The sequence below is a fragment of the Tenrec ecaudatus genome, chromosome 5 (assembly GCF_050624435.1).
Source record: "Tenrec ecaudatus isolate mTenEca1 chromosome 5, mTenEca1.hap1, whole genome shotgun sequence".
NCBI lineage: Eukaryota > Metazoa > Chordata > Mammalia > Afrosoricida > Tenrecidae > Tenrec > Tenrec ecaudatus.
The window spans coordinates 22,444,612-22,458,917 of NC_134534.1; the positions used below are offsets into that span (position 1 = coordinate 22,444,612).

General features: G+C 42.2%; 1 protein-coding gene and 1 pseudogene across 1 annotated transcript in view; one reads left to right on the top strand and one right to left on the bottom strand.

Annotated features, from left to right (window-relative positions):
* EIF3H (eukaryotic translation initiation factor 3 subunit H) overlaps nucleotides 1-14,306 on the top strand; it is a 107,716-nt gene that overhangs the window by 52,354 nt on the left and 41,056 nt on the right. The window lies entirely within an intron of this gene.
* Nucleotides 4,101-4,965, bottom strand: LOC142448665 (small ribosomal subunit protein eS1 pseudogene; annotated as a pseudogene).

Consider the following 14,306-nt stretch of genomic DNA (forward strand, 5'->3'; position numbering starts at 1 on the left):
TATTTTCTCTTCCGCAAAACGGAGACATTTGTTATTTATAACAGCGCATAGTCAAAGTGATTGATTTGTTCAGGAGTTTGGCCTTTATACCATTGACATTGGACAGCCGGGAAGGCTTTTTATAAGTATTGCGACACTGGTGGGATCTGCTCAAGGAGAAATAGTAGTTGGCTACGAGAAGACCAGTTAGAGCTGGTCGGAATGCCGAGAGAAGGCAGCTGCGAGAAATACGATGTCTACTCACTAAAAGGTTAATTTGCAGGAGCGAGTAGCAGCTACCTTGATTTGTGGACTAGGATGAATTGCAACCTATATCCATTTTGAGGGAGAAAGGGCTTTCTGCTCCAGTAAAGAGTTACAGTATTGAAAAAGGGACAGTTCTAACTTGTCCTGTAGGGTTGTGAGTCGGCATTGACTTGATGGCAGCAGGTTTGGTTTTGGAATTTTATACCCATTTTGAAGTTTTTGCAGTTTACCCCTTTGAAAAATCTGTCTTGTCAGATTTATTTTATATCAAGGCAATACCAAAGCCACAATAAAAATAACTACTATAATTGTACTGCATTTGAAATCATGGCTCCTTAACAGCCATCTGGGATAGTGGTAAGGACATTGGTTCTGGAGCTTAGCTGACTTTGTGCGTTTGAATCTGATCTGATCTTGAACATGTTAATACTGTCTTCCCTTCAGGGCTTTTCTGAGGATTAAGCAAGCATGTAAGGCATTAAGGTAGTGCCTGGCTTGTAGTAAGCACTTAATGAGTGGTAGATACTGTTATTTTTTCACAAAAGCACAAATTCTGGGCGTAGTTATTAGTTCGTGTTCTGCCTGGAGATATATGAAACTATATAGGGTCTGTCTTGGACTGAAGTATAATTTAAATTTAATCATTGGGATTATGTTTATCAAATTTCAAGATCAAGCCTTACTGAGTGGACTAATTTGCATTGTATAATTCAAAGTAACCATGGCAAGTTGAAATTTGGAATGTTTTAAAACAGGGTCTATTTAATAGGAACAAATAAAGGTTAAGGGCCCTGAGGAAAGAAACATAAGCCCTCCCTGGCTCTGCAGGAGGGGTAAGGGCTCAGCTAGAGCTTTCTGGTAAAGGAGATAAAAGTAAGTTCATAACATAATAAAATGAGAAGTGTCTGTCCTTTGGAGTGGCTCTGAATTAATGAGGACAGTGACTGTGAGGACAGGCAGAGTAGACTGTAGCTGCCCCTGCAACTCCAGTTTAATTTCCAAGCTCTCTGCTAACAGAAGCACCCAGTCGTTTTACAAGGTACACAGGTGTAATAGACTAAAAGAGGCAAGGCCAGCGAATTTACCAACACTGATTTGCTACACTGGGAAGCAGTTGAGGAAAGAATACGTCTTCAGCGCCTTCTATGTTTCAAGCAGGTGTCGTTTCCTACGTCCTTTTGATTTCGTTCATATTTTAACTCATCCTTAAGGTGATCTGTAGCCAGTTGGAAAGACCCCAGTGCCTTGATTCAGTGGCCTGTCATCAACCTGTAGCCTTGATGAGTCTCCTGGTTTGCTTACGGTGCTTCCTGCTTTGACTGCAGTGCTGTCTGTGTTTTTGTATTTTGAAACTCTTTGATTCATGTGTGTACGGTCTGATTTTGGTCTAGGTCCATTCAGCCTTATATAGTTCAATGTCAGATTACTCTTCATCATGTCCTATAATATAGCGTAATAAACTTTCCAAATTCATGGGGAGTAAGAGTCAGGATCAACACCAAAATTGGTTCCTGTGAGGCTGAGGGTTTGGGCGCACAATAGAACCTATTCACAGTTATAAGGTTAGTTAGGGAAATAATAGGCTGCAACTTGAAAGTAACAGAACAGCTCAGGATCAGCATCGGGAAACACACTGGCTAGGTCTAGAACAGCAGTTCTCAACTTGTGGGTCGCGACCCCTTTGGGTGGGTGGGTGGAGTGTCGATTGACCCTTTCACAGGGGTCTCCTGATTCCTAAGAACAGCAAATTTAGTTATGAAGTAGCAGTGAAAATAGTTTCACGGTTGGGGGTCAGCACAACACGAGGAACTATATTAAGGCAAGGTTGAGAACCACTGGTCTAGCAGGACCAATGCTGGGTGGCTTTCAGAGCCAAACGATTGTGGAGCAGATGAGCTCTTCACTGGAGCAGCTCTCTGCCACTGCTACTGCCCGCCGCCTGCCATTAGTGGTTGTGGCTTGTCTGTTAGAGCACATGCTTTCTCTGCTGGCCCATCTTAGAGTTTGTAAAGTAGCTCTCAGCCCCATGCCGTTCAGTTCTCCCAGCTGTCCACTCTCCACCTCTAACTGGCCTAGTTCGGAGTCATTGTAGCAAGCAGCTATCTCAGCTGGCCATGTCTGTGGGCTGGTTCAGTTCTACCCAGCCTGCTGGCAGCTATTAACTAGTCCCCAACAGTCTGGGGACTGCTCTGCTCCCACGGAGCTCTGCTTCTCTTCCAGCCTAACTTACCGGGCAGCTCCTTCAGCGAATGGGCCTAGAATACATAAAGTTAGTTTGCAGCTCTCTCAGCTGCTGATTTTTAAACATTTAAAAAGTTTTAACTAAAACTATGCCTTGGAAGTCTTAAAACACAGGGTATGCATGTTCTAAGGGATGTGCTCCCCTCCTGGCTCTTGGCAACCAAGAGTTCTTTCCCATCCTGTAAACCTCTGGGTCCTGGCTCTCTGTGTGCCAGCCCTCAGCAGCAAAAAAGAGATCGAGTGTTCTGCTACTGAACACACGCACACAAGGTCTAGCTAGTCCTTAAGCCTTCTAGTTTCACTAAAGACACCATGTTATTTTAAAGAAGTCTGTACAGTGTTTTAGGCTCTAACTTTTGATGTAGTCATGAAATAGATTTATGTAATTGTTGTCCCTAATTGTAAGCTACCTGACAGAGCTAGAAAATTTAGGAAGGAAAGATTTCCAAGTCTCTTCTGAGTGGACTATCTTGAAACTTTGTAAGTATTTCATATGTAGCATATTTTCAACCCAGCCATTATTTATACAGACTCGCGACTTGAACTTTTATTCAGTGAAGAAGGCTTGCAAGCCACATCCGACCTCGTCAGACTACAGGAAGGGAGGAGAAGGCAGCCCCGTAGCTCCCAAGGCTGATACGTAGGAGGCAGAGGTCAGAATGTGTCTCCCGTCCAGTCTTTACCTTCCAGCCACTGTTCCTCCCAAGGCACTTGACTTCTCTGCTGGGCTGGCAAATCATTGCAGTGGCTACACAGAACGCATAAGCAATACTCAGGATTATGTGGTTTAAGGGAGCTAGCAGGTTACAAAATATTAAGGATAAGATAGCAGTTTATAAAATGTTAAGAGTTCTTCTTTTGCTACCAGCACGCTGCCTCTCCTCAGCCTTGCCGGCAGCTGGGTGGCTCTGAGATCCTCAGCCTCTCAGGGGCGTGGTCCCATGTCCCCACTCGGCCTCTTGCCAGCGCTCCTTCGCCCAGGCGCACAGTCTGGGTGCTGTTGTTTTGTTGCTTCTTCACGCAAGAATCTCAGGTGCCCTTCACTCCTGGTTCTCCTCGTTTCCTGGTCCTTGGATTCTTTGTTGCTGCTTCTGAAATGGTTTGTTTCTGACAGAGTGGAATGGCAGAGTTCCCTCTATTATATACCCAGTTTGCATGGCCCCCCTAATCATTTGGCAAGAGTTACAAATATAATGGGATAAAGACCCATACCAAGTACCGTATACGTGTATAAGCTAAGTTTTCCCAGCACATCTTTAATGCAGTTTTTGTGGTAAAATTAGGTGCCTTGGGTGATATTCAGATCAGCTTATACTCGAGTATATACGGTAATATCACTTTAGTGTGTTACCTTATTTTAGTGAACGTTAACACAGCAATATAAATTCCCATTCAACAATTTCTGCACACATCAGTCACTAACATAGGCTACATTCTTTACAATGTGTAACCATTCTGTTTGTTTTAAAGTAATTGTTGACTGAGTATTTAGTGGACTATTACAAGTTTCTATCACTATTTTGATAGTCGGTCTGTTCCCAGTTTGATCAGTTTATTCAACTTGTTTGCATCCTTTAATTAGATGAACGTGTCGGTGCTCTTTGACATAACATGATTTTTTTTTCACAATAAGATCTTTTATTTGTTAACATTAAGTCTGAATTTTAAACAGATTCTTGAACTGGTGGCTCATAGCCATCAGCTCGCTCCACTTTTGTACCTGTCTCATCTCCAGTAGTTTTTCCAGAACTGCCACCTTCACCATGAAGCTCCATGAGTTTTCCCAATTCAAACTTGGGCTTTTTCAGCATCTTTACTTTTCTGACAAACACATCATGGAGAGGATAAATAGACTGGAAAGCCTTTTCTATGTCTTTCCCAATGCTGTCTGGAATCAATTTATTGACCACTTCTTTCAAGTCATTCATCTGCACCTCTCGGGTCATGATTTCCATCATTTTCTTTCGGATTTGGCGGACCTGCTGGTGCTGAGCATAAGAGGTCTTCCGAATCTGATTATTGCATTTTTTAGTAAAACTAACACAGAACAGACGAAGTAGATACCCATCGGTAGTCTTGACATCAACATGAGCTTCAATCATGGTCTGCCACTTCTTGACCATGGAGCACATCTAGTCCCGTGTCAGGTCCATGCTGTGGAAGTTGGTCAGGCAGTTTTTGCCCTGAACATCCTCGGTCATTAACTTAACTTTCCTAAAGGCAACCTCGTCGTTCTGTAGATCAGCAAGGCTCGCTTCAAAAACTCACCCTTGAGGCCATCAGATGCAATTTTGGTTCCTTGAGTCCTGGTGACTAGTGTTTTCCCAATATTTCTTATGTTGAACATAGCTGGTGCTTTCACATCATACCAATCTTTCTTAGAAAACGGATCAACCACTTTCTTCTTAGCTCCTTTTTTGCCACCTTTGGTAAGGCGCTTGTTCTTGCCAACCGCCATGGCGTCGTGCAGAGAGCCAAAAGGCGACATAACATGATTTTATAGGCTCATTGTTTCACATTCTGGAAGCGGTCATTTTCAAAAGATACCTACTACCTCCTCTTAGAAAAGGATGCTATTTAGAAGCCAACAGCTTGCCACTGAGTGCACATTGCTGTTGGGTGTTGCTGCTCCTGGACGCAGTTTCAGCCAATAGAGCTCGGGAATGCATGCAACTATTTAAGTGCACTCGTGGACACACATATACCCTCTGTATTCTTGACTTTATACTGATAACTCCAACTGCAACAGGGTTTATCCTAGTTTTCGGTTTCCATATTTGTTAATTTCCCTTAACTGATAATGAAATGATGGCCTGTTTTATTTCCAGTATGTTCACTTTTTTGGTTTATTTCTCCTCTTATGTGGCAAATTTTGTATCTCTTTTGTCATTCCCTACCCCGTGTGGGTATCCTCACATTGCTCAGGCTGTTACTGTACTAGCCAACCCCCTCCACTCCTTCATGATGCCTTCTCTCCCTGCTTGCTTATGTCAGGATGGCATATCAGGCCATCCACCCAAGTGTTGCCTTGCTTTATCCAGCTCAGATGCTGACTCCCATGCTGTGCTTCTTCTACCTCACCTTCCAGGTCTCTGATTCCTCAGGCAGATTCCATCACATGAGGGTGTCTGTCTTAGTCTGTTGAGGATCTGATATTCTCCAGGAGGCAGCCTGCCTGCCTGCCTGCTCTGATGCCTTCCTCACCTGCTTGAGCTCTTATACTCAACTCTTGGCCACCCCACTCACCCCCACCAAGCTATAGACATTTTATTTTGAAAATATGCACTTGTACACAAATTTAGGCATATGGGTTTAAGGCTTAGCTTCATTTGTAAAGACCTTTGCCTTGGATAGGTCGGTTGTGGTAGTCTTATTTGTACAGATGATGTGAGAACAGTCATGGGATGAATAGAGGGAGCTGGGATGCACTTTTTGCTTTCTTTGAGTATTTGTTAATATGCTGGAAGTCAGCTCCAAGAGCCAGTTGTATCGCTATCTCCCATCTTTGAGGAATTAAACAAACTATCTGACTCATGCAGTGTCTCTAGCTTACCTGAACAGAATTTAGCTTTTGAAATCTCCTTTATATAGAGTTGCTTCTGAACAACAATACACTATAGATCGGCAATGTAAAAAAATATATGTGAAAGTAAACATGAGTGAGCTGTTTAATCTGTCCTCAGAGTAGAAAGGGCTTTTCTACACCTGGCATGGGAATGAGAGGCGCATGCCTTAATCCCGAAAATCAAGCCCATAAAGCTAAAAAGTGAACGTCCACAGCCAAGTGAGAAAATGTTTGCAATTCAGTAATGCCAAGAGACGAATTAAAAAAAATATGATGGGGCTTCAAAATATTCCTGGAAAATGGAACTTTTGGAAGCCCCCTCCTGATCAGAGAAGAAAACAAACCAGTGGAAACATTGGGCTAAAGATGGTTCAGATAAATCACAAGAAAGAGATACAGATAGCATTTAAATGTGGGAGGATACGTTCAACCTTGCTTATATTGATAATTCATATTGAAAATAATTTAACTAGCAAAGTAGGAACATTTGCTCATCAAATTTTCAAAAGTTAAAAAATTTGATAGCACACTGAATTTGAATTTGTAGGCGGTGATGATGGGGGTTTAAATCGGCCCCAATTGTGGGGAGAGAAATTTGCCCTGTAGTTACAATGTCTGTCTGCAAAGTCATGACTGCCCAGTGATCCGTCCAAACTGCAGTGTACTAGACTCTAGGCATTCACAGATATATTATTCTTTTTTCCACCATGGGATCAACATGTATAAATAAATCACTCAGGGAGTTAGCCTTGCAGCCCACCCAGTTCAGCCTCAGCGCGCATTTTTCCATGCAGCCGTGTGGCTCTCGCCACGGTCCTGTGTGGGTGGTACCATTTGAAAAGCGATTACAGCTCTGTTCGCTTCTGGAAACCATGGCCCTGAAAATAGACCCTTGTTAGTTCTGATAGAGAAACTGGAGTGCTAAAAAGTGATTGTTCTCATCCAGAATATCGCGTGTTAGGATGCAAAGAGAAGTGGTGAGAATCTGTGACAAGAATAAGTCTCATGTTGAACAAAATCGAAAAAGATTCATTTGTGGCAATAGATATAAAGTTAAACTTAGAGAAAATGTCCTTAAAATTTAAAAAGGTTAATTTTCAATATGCTGTTTCATTTAGAAGGGCCCCTGCTGGCTCAGTGGTTACCAGTTGGGCTTCTAACCCCACACCTGCAGTTCTAATCCACCAGCTCCTCCCTTGGAGAAAGGGCTTTCTGTTGTAACATGTTTGGATTCTGACACTCAAAGGGCAGTTCTTCCCTGTCCTGTAGGGTCACTCCGGGTTGGCATCCACTTGATGGCAGTGAGTTTGAGTTTTTGGTTTAATTTAGAAATAGATTTTAGATGCCTTTACATGTGGATTCTATATTACACCAGTTTGCACCCTACCAGTTTTATCTGAAAATGATACATACTTGCCAGTAGAAAAAAAGTGTACTTTTTCGGATATTTCTGTAATCAATTAAAAGTGAATACATTATCTTTTCATAAGTATTTTTTCTTTATCTTTGTGAGCTAACTATGTGTACTTTGGGTAAAAGTGTGCTTCCTTATGTTGGTCTGTATAATGTGTGGAGGCTCCGGAAAGGTCACGGAAATTTTCCTTTATCTCTTAATTCCACAAATATCTGGAAGCCCCCATGTGCAGTACCAATGATCTATCAGTGTTTGAATCTGTGTTGATACTAGAATTGTTAAGACTAAACAAAGTTACAAAATCCGCTGGTCTGAGGAGAGAATTTGTAGAAAAAAAGGGCATGAGGGGGGCTACACAATCCGAGGACTGCCATCATGTCGCTGGATTGAACACACAAAAAGTTGAATTGCCACCTGGTTGGCTATGCAGATACTTTTGTTTCATAAAGTTTTTGGACTTAGAAAACCATACCCCCAAATCTACAACCACCACACATGAATTTACTTACTGCTTCTCGTTCTTAGGGTCTTTTAGTAAGCTATTATTTACAGTTATGAACGATTAGTTACTAAAATTTGTTGAGGTGTAAATGATACTAATTAGTTGTACGATTAAAAATGTAGTTTCCCACAGATTGAACATTACCTATATTTTGGGTTACACTGTAATGAGGTATTACTAAAATTAGTGCTATTACTTCGTATATTCCTGCCTCACTGCTAGTAAAAGCCAAAATTTAGCTGGTATTGAGACAAATTAGAAAACATAAAGGAAACATTTTTAGGGGCCATTTCATGTGGCTCTCTTAGCCAAGGTCTCTAACTCCTACCAAGTTACCCTTTCTGCTTGGGTCTGGTAAGAAAGGTAGGGAGAAGATATTAGTAGGATTCACCAGGCAGTAATAGTAAACAGGATTCTCTGGCATGCTGTCCTGCTGTGTATAAGAGCCCTCTCAGGAAGGTGGGATCTCATTAAACAGCAAAAGCCAGAAGTGGAGCAAGTCCTGTAGACCCACGATTCCTGAGCAGTGAACCTCCTGAACACAGAACATCAGAGGAGCAGCAGCAGCAGCAGTAGAAGAAGAACCAGGAGCCAGTACATGAAACAGAGTGGTGGACTTACTAACCCGCAGAGCAAGTGAAGCTGAGGGTTTTAGGGCAGGAGGCTGGCTTGTGCAGTGAGGTGCCTCTGGGCACTTAATGGGGCAAGTTGGACTTGCTGACCTGAGGAAGGGGAGCAGAGTGTCTTTGGGCTGAGGCTTACTGTAGTGGGTACCTTAGGACACTTAATTCAGGGAGCTAAGTTGCAGAGTGGGCTGAATGCCTTCCGCTTAAGGCTCACATTAGAGTTGTATGTCCTTTGGGCATTTACTAGCAAACCTGAAAGAACTTTGTAACAAGTGCTGAGATACAGCTGTATCCTGAGTATTTCTCACTTGCATTACCCGCATGTGAAGGTGATTCCAGAGAGGCTAGTTAGAGAGGCCTTCCTAGGTTAATCTAGAAAGCAGGATTTTAACAGCTGATGATGTCAAACAGTGAATGCTAGGGAGAAAGATTTTATGTTGTGTTTTGACTAGCTGCAAGAAAACCACTGTTCCAAAAGGAGTGATTTTTAAAATAATTGCGTCATGATCCACTAAACCTTAAAATGAAAAGCAAAGTTTCTTTCTTTATTTTTTTTCACATCTGTACAGTCTTTGCCCTAATCATTTTTTCTCCTCTTTTCTTTTTTTACATTTTATTAGGGACTCATACAACTCTTATCACAATCCATACATATACATACATCAATTGTGTAAAGCACATCCATACATTCCCTGCCCCAATCATTCTCAAAGCATTTGCTCTCCACTTACGCCCCTTGCATCAGGTCCTCTTTTTTTTTCTCTCCCTCCCCTTTACCCCCTCCCTCATGTGCCCTTGGTAATTTATACATCGTTATTTTGTCATATCTTGCCCTATCCAGAGTCTCCCCCCCCCCCTTCTCTACTGTCCCTTTCCCAGGGAAGAGGTCACATGTGAATCCTTGTAATCAGTTCCCCCTTTCCAACCCACTCACCCTCCACTCTCCCAGCATCGTCCCTCACACCCTTGGTCCTGAAGGTATCATCCACCCTGGATTCCCTATACCTCCAGCCCTCATATGTACCAGTGTACAGCCTCTGCCCTATCCAGCCCTGCAAGGTAGAATTCGGATCATGGTAGTTGGGGGGAGGAAGCATCCAGGATCTGGGGGAAAGCTGTGCTCTTCATCGGTACTCTCGCACCCTAATTAACCCATCTCCTCTCCTAAACCCCTCTATGAGAGGATCTCCATTGGCCGACACTTGGGCCTTGGGTCTCCACTCTGCACTTCCCCCTTCATTTAATATGGTGTATATATATATATATATATATATATATACACATACATACACACACATATCTTTTTTTTTTTTTTTTTTGCATGATGCCTTATACCTGGTCCCTTGGCACCTCGTGATCGCACTGGCCGGTGTGCTTCTTCCTTGTGGGAAAAAGCAAAGTTTAAATTTTCCCACATCTCATTTTTTCAGTTGGAGGGGTGCTCTCTTGTGTTTTTATAGCCTTAATTAAAATAATAATAATTGGGAGTTAATACATATATCATTCCATAGTTCAGTCATATCATGCAGTATTATACAGTTGCTACCACAATTAGTTTTCCTTCCCGGACCTCCTTGACATGTCTCCTGTTTACCCCCTCCCCGCAGCAGTACTTTCTTAAAAGTTTGACATACCTAATTAGGGCTTCCTTGGTGGTGGGGTTTGGAGGCAAATTTAAAAGACTAAAGAACATAGCTGGCTGGTGAAAATGTAAAGAGAATATTTTAGCAACCAAAACAAAGAACACTTGAAAACCCTCTTTGGGGAGTGACACTTTGGAGTGAGCTTTAAAAGGAAGATGCCACCTGAAGCCTTCCCCCATCCCCAACCCCAAACTGGCTTTGTGGGTGTATTACTTACATAGTTTTCTGTCAACTTTCTGGGTAGGGGCAGAGCCTAGCAGGTCCATCAGGTCACAGCCTGTTGGTGCCTCCTTGTGGGTGTGACTTCCTCATAAGGAGGGTCTAGGACACCTCACACCACCCTGCCCTCACTTTGAGAGCTGCCCGAGCCACCGCCATCTGATCCACATCCCTACATTCAGCATCATTGCACGTGGCTTCCTGAGTCCGAGGAGGGCCTTACAGAGCTGGACTGGGCTGGGATGTTCTTGATCTAAAACTCTTTCTTAGACATAAATGATTGTCTCTGGATTTGTTTCTCTAGCCAAGCCAGCTTAACACGTTATAGTAACTTGGGAGTGGGCCACTAGAGAAACAAATCATGAAGATGGAGAGTGGATGCTTGTTTGACCCACCTCCTTATGGTAGTTTTACTTTGGCTAGCTGGAGGTCAGATACGGCCATACTGTTTACTTGATTGTTTTCTGCAAAAGACATGGAAAGTAAAGGTTTTGATTTCTAGAAGTTGCTTTTGGTTAATCCTGTCTGAAATGGCAAAAATAAAAGGAATAGCTGTATATTTTGAGCTCAGGGGACAAATGGCCTCTGAAGCTTCTGAGACCATGCTGCTTAGTTAAAATGGCTAACAGCAGGTCAAACTGGCTGACCAAAAGGCCCAGAGGTCTCAGGTCATATTGCATATGAATAGTTTATATGAGAGGATTGAATTTGACTGTTATAAGAATGTGTTTAACTTCTGACTCTACTCTGCTTTTTCCTACTTCTTCTGCCTACTATTGATATAATGGGTAATAAAAATGACTGTTGGGAAGTATGAAAATAGAGTTTTTAAGCTAATTGCCTCCAGCCATTAAATTGGAACTTTAAATGAGCTTGAGACAAGCCTGCAAAAAAGGCTCAGGAAACATCCGCCCCAGCTGGTGCCTGTGCTTTGAGTCTTTAGTAGATTTGCATTTGAAAAGACTTGTTGAGAGATGTTGACTGACTGAAGAAAAATCGGGAGCATTTTGCTATTTGGTATTTTGAACTAGTAGTTTGCTCCTGAAGCTGGAAAAATCTGGAGCCATGAAACTCTCCTCTAGCTGTTCTAGGGCAGCCTGTGGCTTTGCTGGGTGACCACCTGGATCCACTTGTTCAGTGGAAGTGGGAGAAAGCAGTTGAGTATGGCCAGTGACACCTGTGGACCTGGTTCACAGTGACAGAGAGATGGGAGCATGTTGGCTGGTCTGAAGTTTGAATAGTCGAGCAGAAGCTGAGCCTAGATGGCTAGCGTTGAGAATTTGTGAAAGAACCTATGGTCAATAGGCAAGGGAGCTAATGGGCACCCTGCCGAGGCTAAGCTAGGTGGCCTACATTGGTTTGACTAGAACCCTGCCAGATGAAGATAAGATTTTTGAGCCTGTGAATTGGTGTGCATATTCTGCTAACTTTCTGGATGGCTTTTTCTGATTTGACTTTGCTTATGGATGTGAACTTACAAGGTTCCCAGTGGAATGAAGATGCTTCACATCAAAGAACATGCTTGTCTCCTCAGAGCGCTGGGTTTATTTTAGTGGGCAATATAGAAAATTAGACACCCAGAGTTGGGGAGATAAAGGCATGAAGTAGCTAGCTGGCTTATATAATTTCATGGGTGGGAGAATATGTTCATAGAATTATGGAATAGGTGTTTATATAATTGTACTTGCTAGGTATAGACTGTTTTGTTTGTTTATACAATATTGTGCTTAAATGAGGCTGGAACATTTTGAGTGTTATGCATTCACTATACTTCTCGGTAAAAATATGATCCTACTATTGTCTGTTTTTTGAAAATTATGCATGGCTAAAGAATCATGTAAAGATGCCATATGACAAGGGGTGGTCTGTGGTAGTTAAATAGTTTCATATCAACTGGAAGTGTAGGGGTGGAGTCTAGCCTGTCAATCAGGTGCCTCCTTGTGAGCTTGACCCCATAAAGAGGGTCTTTCTCCCCCCCCCCCCCCACACACACACATACACACACGACTTCACGACTTTCAGCTTCCTGCTCTGGAGTTGCTCAGAGAGTTGTCAGAGCCATCACCCTTGGATCCACAGACTTTGGACCCACTGGCTGGTAATGTTCCTGAATTCTGCATCATTGCATGTGGCCTCATGAGTGTAAAGAGGGATTTAGGGATTTGACTTGGGCTGCGCTGGTATTAGTTCTTGATACAAAAATCTTAACCCATAAATGAATGTCTCTGGATTTCTTTAACCAACCTGGCTGAACAGTGGGGAATAAGTGGGAGAGGGCCGCATTTGAGTTGTGAATGGGAACTGGCCCCATAGTAGCATTTTAGGTACAGTGTGATATGTATGGGTATTAGGGATGCAGTCCACAAATAGGTGGTTATTTATAAACAAAACAATTATATATGCCCTAACTAAACTACGCAATGAACATTTGCTCTCATGAGGAGGGGTTGTGAAGCCTAGTGATGTAGTTTGTTCTGAGGCTGCTAATTTAGCCCCTTGTACTGAAGATTAAGAAGAAACAAGGGACTTATCTAAGTAGTCAACATTGGACTTGAATGTATTCTCACTACTTTTGATGAAAATTGTGTGGATTTCCTTCAGTAAGTAAGCATGTGTTCAAGATGCGCTCACATTTTGTTTGCTGATCAGAGCCTGTAAAGTGTTGAGTAATGGCTTTCATGTTCTTTGCTTAATTTAACAAATGTACTCAAAGCATTTTCTATCCATATTTTCCTCTTCTCATAGTTACATGAACTCAGCAGAGCTAATCCTTGAATATTTGCTGTGTGTAGGTATATTAGACAGCTTTCTTATATATGCTGAGAAGCAGAAGAACGGGCTATAAAATGATTCCTGTAAATCAAGCCTAGAAAGGATTGGTCGCTTAGGATCAAAATGCTAGCAGTCTAGGAGGATTAATAAACCAGCGGTCCCGCTTCAAGGCTGAGCTATCTGCTGGAGGAAGTACAAACCGCTAAAAAGAAGGGAGTTGGGAGGTTGTAGGGAAAAGGGGCTTGATACCCTCTAAAGGCAGGTATACTGACATTTAGCAGTAATGGCGTAGAATGGTTTTAAACAGATCCTGGGATGACTGAAAGTGTTGTGGATAGGAGTATGTTGTCATAGTTTGAGGGGAAAGAATATGGCAGTTTTGCAGCCTCTAGGGTTTCTGGGCCATGTTCGTGTTGAATGTTCTTCCCAGTTGGTACAGGGCAGGGTACCCAGAGTTCTGGACGATTCTCTAATATAAATACACTTGCTCCTACTGTGTGTCAGTAATGAACCCATATGCATTCCCTCTTACTGAGCCCTTTTTTTTTTTTACTACAGCTATTCTTCTTAGCCATAGTTAATATTCGGTATCTTCAAACTAACTGATGAAAGAATTCCATGCAAGACAGCTGTTGAATGTACTAATTCAGGAATTTATAGTTATTAAAAATATAACTAGCATCTCCCCCTATTTTATAATTTTCTGAGATTTGAAGAAATCTCACCTATAGGTTAATATCCCCTGCCCCTCTTTTTATTCATTGATATTTTAGGGGGAATGTTATAAAATATTATTTCTCATATCCCCTTTGAAATACTTTTTTCTTTTTAAACAGTTTCATTGGTACATAATCCACATATACAATTCAGTAGTTTAACCATATCAAGAAGGTGTACAATCATTACCACAATCCCTTCTAGAACCTTTTCTTCTTTCTTGTTCTCTTTTGTTAATAGCTGCTCTGAAAAACAGTGTGAAGGATATTTAGGGAAGCCTGTGTCCATCACGTGGATTTTGACTCTGTCCAGGTAGCTGCTCCACCGGGCTGGCTTGGCTGTACCCTTTGGGGTGTAGAGA